Below are 7,528 nucleotides of genomic sequence, written 5' to 3'. Positions count from 1 at the left end.
GCGACCCTGTACAGGGTTTCCGAGGCTGTAAATCTTTACGGGAGCAGAACTCCTCATCTTTGTCCCGCGGAACAGCTGGTAGTTTCGAACTGCTGACCTTGCGGTTCGCAGCCGGATTCGTAACCACTATGCTACCAGAACTCCATAGAAAGGATTATTTTCCTGCGTTGTGCAGACTGGCTCCTTGACATCGTAATTGCTGCCACTGGCAGTCCACGAACTCTATATTCCTTTATATTTTGCCTCATCCTCATCTCACCAGAAAACACAGTATCAATAGCCGCACTTAGAGTTTTTCTTCTTTCCCTTTCCGCCTACCTCCTACCCCTCCCTAGACTTCTCTGGGCTTTGACGTCATGTGTGCTCCTTTCAGTTGTCATAGCAACCCCATTCCCCAAGCCCTCTGTCCGTCTCCTCTGGTAGGTTCCACAATGGTACAGGCGGCATCACGCTGCACAATGGTTTCCAGGCAGTGAAAGAGAGTGATTCAGCAAGGCACTTGTCTTCTTTTACAACCTCCCCTTTGCTTTTTATTTTTATGGGGGTGGGTGGTACTTGTTTTATGCTTGCCCTTTTCTTTTCTTTTGCAATTTTTTGCAATTTTTCTTTTTCCCTTCACCCCTCAATTTCTAGGGGCTTTGAGTGACTTTAAGGTCGAATGTTCTTGGAAATTACCTATCCATCATTAATTTAAAGCAATCTCCCCACCTCCAAAGAATATCTTCCTTGTTACACTTTGGAATGTGGTGCATGAAAGACAAGTAGGGAGGATTTGGGGGGCAAACGCTGCCGATCAGGATCCTAGTTCTCAGGAGCGGAATGGTAGGTGTCTCTTTGCTTATTCCTGGTTCTAACCTGTTTTTGGAGGGTGGGGTGATGGCTGTTGATTGCTCCAGATGGGGCAGGAGAGCAGGTGATGGGAAAGGGGAGACGTGGGATTGAAAGCAGGTTAATGAAGTGAACTACCTCTGAGGCAAGAAGCCACCAGCCTTTGCCTCCGTGTGGAGCATCTTTCTCCAGACTTGGGCGTGTTGCAATCTTTCTGTTTTGAGTAAGGGGTGGCAGAGTGAGGGAGGAAGCATTCTTATTGTGGCCAGGGGTTTTAAACTAATGCAGAGCTACAGAAGGAGAGGGGGCAAAAAAGAGGGAGAGAGAGCGCGCAGCTGTGCTTGCTAGAAGTGCTGACCTCAGTCCCATTTCTGAGAAATGACATGGTTCTATAGGAAATTAAAAACAATGCCTTTAAATGTACATGCATGTTTATTTCCTGAGAAGTGTAACTTATAAATAAATACTATGGGGCACATTTGCATGTTTTAGTAGGGAATGATATTTATATATTTTTAGCTGCGAAACTAATGATTGAATTTGGGCTGAAGAAAGAACACAGAACTGGGATCAAGCTAGAATTCAGAGGAAAAATTGTCACTGCAGTCACATAGGTGAAGGCCCCTTTAAGAAAGTGATTCTCTAATCACAGCAGGCACCATTATTTTAATGGCAAGGTTCCCAGGTATTCTATGGTGGGATACAGTGTCCCCTAGGAATGTCAGAGCTTTTTTTTTTTTTTTAAAGATATATTATCAGAAACAAACATGGCAATCGATCAAATTTATTTGTGAGTAAAGCAAAATAAATGTGACTTAATGGAAAATCTTCAAGTAAATCAGGTGATGAACATCTTTAAAAACCATATGTATTTATATTTCACTCTCTTTCTTGTTCCTACATTTAAATTTTGGGAATGTCTTTGCTTTTACCCCCTTAAAGAAAAACACTTCCCAGGGTACTGCAATTTAGCCACAGCAAAAGAATGGCTTATCCCATGGCAGTCTGCTCTGAAGCCATCACACAGTTGTTTACATGAAATGCCTTTGCTGCAGAGCCTCGCAGTATCTTACAGCAGTCCTGCCTGCTTCTGTTGTGTTGACTCTAACTTTCATGAAAAGAACTAAAAGATGCAGGCTAAGTCAGAAGGAGCAGGTTAATAGAAGGAAAATGGGTAGAAACGCATTAACGTACAATTTCCACCTCCATCCCTAATCCTGGAAAGTCTCATAGAATGCTGATTGACACACTGAAAATGGTTGCAGGAATGACCATTCCTCTGAGAGCGGTTTTGGTAAATTTCCTACCATAGGTAAGCTTCTATGTAAATATAGACTGTGATGCTCATGAATGAGCCCACAAGCTTCCTGCTCACTTTGGAACCATTGACTGTTAAAAGCTGTTCAACTGGGGGGCTATTTCAGTTTTGCTGCTTCTGGTATGTATTCCCCTCTCTTTCCTGATTTTACTCTTGATATTAACATGAAGTACCAGATTAGCTTGTTGTATCATGTGGAGCCAGCTGTTTTTTTCTCTCCCCTACCACGGAACGAGAAAATCATATGACAAAGGTGGTATGACCTTTGATATTACAGAATCTTCATGCTTCCTTCTTTGCATATCACTCTTTCTTGTTGCAGCAAAGTAGCTTTAATTTGATGGGCTCCTGTCCTTACAAAATCTTTGCAAATTCTGTGAAAAGACTCCTGATGACAAGGCAGTAAGAAATTAACATGTAGAGTGGAAAAATCAGCTGCCTCCAGCTTCCTGTTTGCTGGCTCCAGAACAGCATCTGCTGTTGGGAGGAGTGTGTTTACCATGCTGGAAAGGGATGTTTATGAACAGATCCCAGAGGGACCGAATGTGTTTTTGCTGTCATTGTCTGGTATGTGTGCAGCTATTAGTGTTTAATGGTTTCATAGTCAGTGGTCAATGTTTTTCAAGGTTAGAAAGAACTGAGAGTTGATCAAAGATGCTGTAATATGTATGTATATTTTATATGGACAGAAAAATGTACAGGATTTCCCTTGTCAGTATTTTCTGTAGGAATATTATAAGCACAAGGAATCTTCTTATTATATATTATGTTTAAAGGCATATGTATGTATATTTACGTTTTATTATGCCTTTATGTAGATGAATTTATTTCTTTGGATGTAATCTTAGTTACAAAGTCTTTAATACTGGTGATAAAAGAAAAAGACAAATAGGTTTTGTTTGTTTCCTTGTTAAACGTGCCAACAGATGCTCTTCCTTCTGGCTCTAGTCCTGCCTTTAGGTCACATTAGTAGCTAAAGGACTTTTAGTGAAATTGCTGTGTTCCAATTGAAAGATTACTTGGTTGCTTATCAGAATAATGGGCTCAACTCAAGAGAGACTTCCTTCGATTTGAATAAGAAGTAAACAAATTAACATTTAAAATGCTTTCTCCTTTGCCCCTATTATTTCCTTTTGTAGTCTCTCAAGCTTTTGATTTGATGTTGTAACACTGATGAAAACAAAACAAAAATACCAAACCAAACCACAAATCTGACACCAAATAACAGATGCCCAGTAATAACAGAAATGGACTAAGATGCTGTATTTGCTGCAGGCTTTCTGAGGGCCCCTACCTCTCTTTCTACCCCTTCTGCGTCTATTATACCTTGTTCTGTGCTGTCTAGGACTCAGAAAAAGTTGGGCTTATAGATTCTTGGTAAAAAGGAATATAATGAGTTTTGTTACTTTTGCACAGTAGATGTATTTACTGTATTACATAAGTCTGAGACAAGACACTGTAGTGCTGATTCAGATAAAAGATCATATGCTGCATATTGATTTTTGAAAGAGAAAATGCAATTTAGAATTGGAGCCCAGTTTTCAGAAATCCACCTATCTGTACATATTTCCCTAGCAAAGTTGTACAGTTTTTGACTAAGATTTTTCAGTTTGGGTACATTTTATCCTTTTGAACAAATCAAGGCAAAGAAGAGAAAAATGGAAAATCTGTTTTGGGTATTCGTTGTTTCTGTATTTAGTGATTTAGTGGAGGAAAGCTTAATTTCTTGTTGAGAATCTTGGGGAAAACACTGCTAATTGGAAACTCCAGGTGTTTTTGTTAGGGGCCAATGAGTCAGTTCCGACTCAGAGCGACCCTGTATAGGGTTTCTAAGGAGTGACTGAGGAGTTTGAACCCCCAATTTCTGGTTCAAATAGACCTTGCGTGGTACAGTGCTTTATCCCACAGCATCACACTCCCTGGGTAATATTAAAGATCCTTAAATGAAAACATGTTAGGTTTGAAAACTGGGCCTCAAACTTACACTTACTTTTGATAAGGAATTTTGCAGTTTAAATCATGTTTAGAGTCATAACAAGTCACTATAATCTTTCTCCTCATTCTTATCCTTGGTAACTATGAGATGTGCAGTTCATACGCTTATTGTGTTAATGCTCCTAGGAATGGGAATTGAGGTTTGAATGGAAAACAGTGGCTGGTGGTTCCACAGAAACACTCCTAACCACAACTGCTCTCAGACCCTGTGTGGGGTGCTGGGTTAGTTGTACACTGGGTCCTTATGAGTTGACATGACTCCATGGCACCTAACAATTACAACCCTACAGGGCAATAGGTCATTTGAAGAGTGGCTTGCTTGGTAACAAACAATATTTTCCTTATGTTTTCACGGTGAGAATTGAAAACAACAGCAGTGACCTTAAAGTCTTATAGCGTCATCTTAGAGACTTGTCTTCATAGAAGCAAACCTGCCTCCTGATTTGTAAATATTAATCTTCCTGAGTACTCTGTATGCTTCCTGAACATGGGCTCCTTAAAATAACTGTCATCTTCTCTTACATGAGAGTAGAAGAAAGATGAGGCTTTCTTCTCCCACAAATACTTAGCCTCGGAAACTCTACCTATGCAGGGTCACTATGAGTCGGGACTGACTCAATGGCATGGAACAGCAACAACTTGCATGGGAAATAAGATATGAAAATATTGACAGTGCAGTAAAGCTCTTAGGTGTGTTTATTCGTCTGTGTTGTGAAACAGTGTCTGCACATCTTCCACAATGGCACTTTTCACACATTATAGTAATTGCCTCTCCAGTTATTCGTGTCTTCCAGTGGAGTTACTCCATGGTGCAAATAGTTGATGTGCTTTGCTGATAACTGATAGGTTGGAAGTTCAAGTCCATTCAGAGGCCCCTGGAAAAAAGGCCTGGTGATCGACTTCTCAAAATACAGTCGCTAAAAATCCGATGGCGCACGATTTGAATCTGACACATATGGAATTGTTATGAGTCAGACCTAGATGGCAGCTGGTACGGGCTGTTGTTGTTGTTAGGTGCCATTGAGTTGGTACCAACTCGTAGCGACCCTATGCACAACAGAATGAAACACTGCCCAGTCCTGGGCCAACTTCAAAATTGTTGCCACGCTTGAGCCCATTGATACTGCCATTTTGCCAATCCATCTTGTTGGGGGTCTTCTTCTATTTCTTTGATCCTCCAACTTACTAAACATGATATCCTTCTCCAGCGACTGGTCCCTCCTGACAATATGTCTGAAGTATGAGAGACAAAATTTGGCCATCTTGGCCACCAAGGAGCACTCTGGCTGCACTTCTTCTTTTGGCAGCCCATGGCACTTTCAATATTCTCCTCCAACACCATAATGCAAAAACATCAGTTCTTCTACGGTCTTCCTTATTCACTGTCCAGCTTTTGCATGCATATGAGGTTATTGAAATACCATGGCTTGGGTCAGGCACACCTTAATCCTGGTACTGGTATCCTCCACTAAATCGGAATATCTGTCAGGGAGTCACTATGTCAGTCTGGCATAGTAAACCCAAATCAATCCAGCTGACACTGAGTCAGTTCTGACTCATGGTAAGCCCATGTATTTCAGAGTAGAAATGTACTGTATAGAGTCTTCATGCCTGTGACTTTCTGGTAGCAGATCACCAGAACTTTCTTCTGAGCTACCTCTGGTTGGGTTTGAGGCACCAACTTTTCCAGTAGTAGCTGAGTTTGTAGCATCCAGAGACTACATTCAGCACATAGTAGGGACACATTAAATATTAGTTGAATGAATGTGTCCTATGTACATTGTTTTTCTTAAGTGCTGTGGGAAAGAGTTTGAAAACCTATACCCCAAAGGTTCTGCAATGAGGAACTTACAGTTATTTGGAGAATATAAGGTATATATGAAAACGTTAACAATAAAATTGGTATATCAGTGAGGAGCCATATTCATGGGTTGATTCTAAGTGCAATAGAAAATCAGAGGAGAAAGAAATTGACTTCCACTGAAATTATGGTATGGGGGCTGAAAGTGATATTGGAATGATTGGAGTAGAGGGGTGGTAGAGGAGGTATGCTTTGCAGCAGCTGTAAGAAGCTGTCCAGGAAATAGACTCTTGTTTGTTGTAGACCCAAAACCAAATGCACTACCATCTAGTCAATTCCCACTGATAGGATAGAGTACAGCTGCTCTTCAGCGTTGCTAAGACTGTAAACCTTGATGGGAGAAGACAGTTCATCTTTCTTTCAAAGAACAGTTGGTGGGTTTAAAGCAATCCTTGAAGTTAGCAGCCCAATGCCTAATCCACTGTCTTTATTTGTGGTAGAGTGGAAATTTATTTCAGGAACCATACTTTCCAAGCCAGAAATCAGAATTTATGGTTAACTCCTGGTATAGTGTTCTAGGATCAGCACTGAACTGTGAATGAAATGACAAGGCTGGCAGTATAAACTCACCAGCTGCTCCTCAGAAACTCTATACAGAGTAGCTACGAGTCGCAACAGACTCGACAGCACATAACAACAGCAACAATGGAAATAGAACTTTGGAAACTGGTGGTGGTGGTTGTGTGCCATGGAGATGGTTCTTACTCATAGTGGCCCTGTTTCTGTGGGAGCAGAAAATCTCATCTTTCTCCCTCGAAGCAGCTGGTAGATAAGAACTACTGACCTTGTGGTTAACAGCCTTGTTTGCAATCTATTATGCTATCAAGGCTTCTTGGACACTGGCACTGCTTTTTTTATTAGATGCTGTTGACTCAGTTCCGACTCATAGTGACCCTTTGTAGCCTTTCCAGGGAGAGGCTGATGAGCTTGAGCAGTCCATCTTGTGGTGCAAATTGACCTTGAGGTCCAGTGCTTTATCCTACAGCGCCATACCAGGACTCCTGGAAACTGGCATAGTCCTGGATAATATGATCCAATATGATGTTGCAAAGTAACTGGTGGTAAGGTTGAAAGCAGGTTTGAAACTAGATCATAACATTGTTGTTTTGTTGTTAAGTGTCACTGAGTTGGTTCCAAATCATAGCGATCCTATGGAGCAAAAAGCCTCATCTTTCTACTGCAGAGCAGTGGTAGACTAGAACCACCAACCTTGTGGTTTGCAATCCAGTGCTTATCCTATAGAGCCACCATGCTTTTGAGATACTATTATGGAACAACCATAAATGCAGGTCCCGTTCCAGCTTCAGTTTTGCTTTACTTTATTGCTGAGACTTCAGAAGTTTTCAAACTTTACTTCTTATTGGTAGCTGTGTAATCTATTATTCTATCAAAGTCTAATATAAAAAGCAGACCATGTAAACGTATGTGACAGTGAAGTAAGGTTGTTGTTGTTATTAAGCTCCATTGACTCAGTTCTGACTCATAGTGACCCTGTATAGGGTTTCCAAGGAGTGGCTGGAGGGTTT

The 7,528-nt window shown here is 41.0% G+C and overlaps 1 protein-coding gene across 2 annotated transcripts in view; it reads left to right on the top strand.

Moving 5' to 3' along the window:
• Positions 1–255: 255 nt before the first annotated feature.
• MAPK10 (mitogen-activated protein kinase 10) overlaps positions 256–7,528 on the top strand; it is a 513,930-nt gene continuing 506,657 nt past the window's right edge. For both annotated transcript variants that reach the window (XM_006867739.1, XM_006867737.1), the window contains exon 1: positions 256–822. The gene's annotated coding sequence lies outside the window, so the exon portion shown is untranslated. The remainder of the gene's footprint in view (positions 823–7,528) is intronic.

The sequence above is a fragment of the Chrysochloris asiatica genome, unplaced genomic scaffold (genome assembly GCF_000296735.1).
Source record: "Chrysochloris asiatica unplaced genomic scaffold, ChrAsi1.0 scaffold00109, whole genome shotgun sequence".
In the NCBI taxonomy this organism is placed as follows: Eukaryota; Metazoa; Chordata; class Mammalia; order Afrosoricida; family Chrysochloridae; genus Chrysochloris; species Chrysochloris asiatica.
This window is presented reverse-complemented; position numbering and strand designations above follow the sequence as displayed.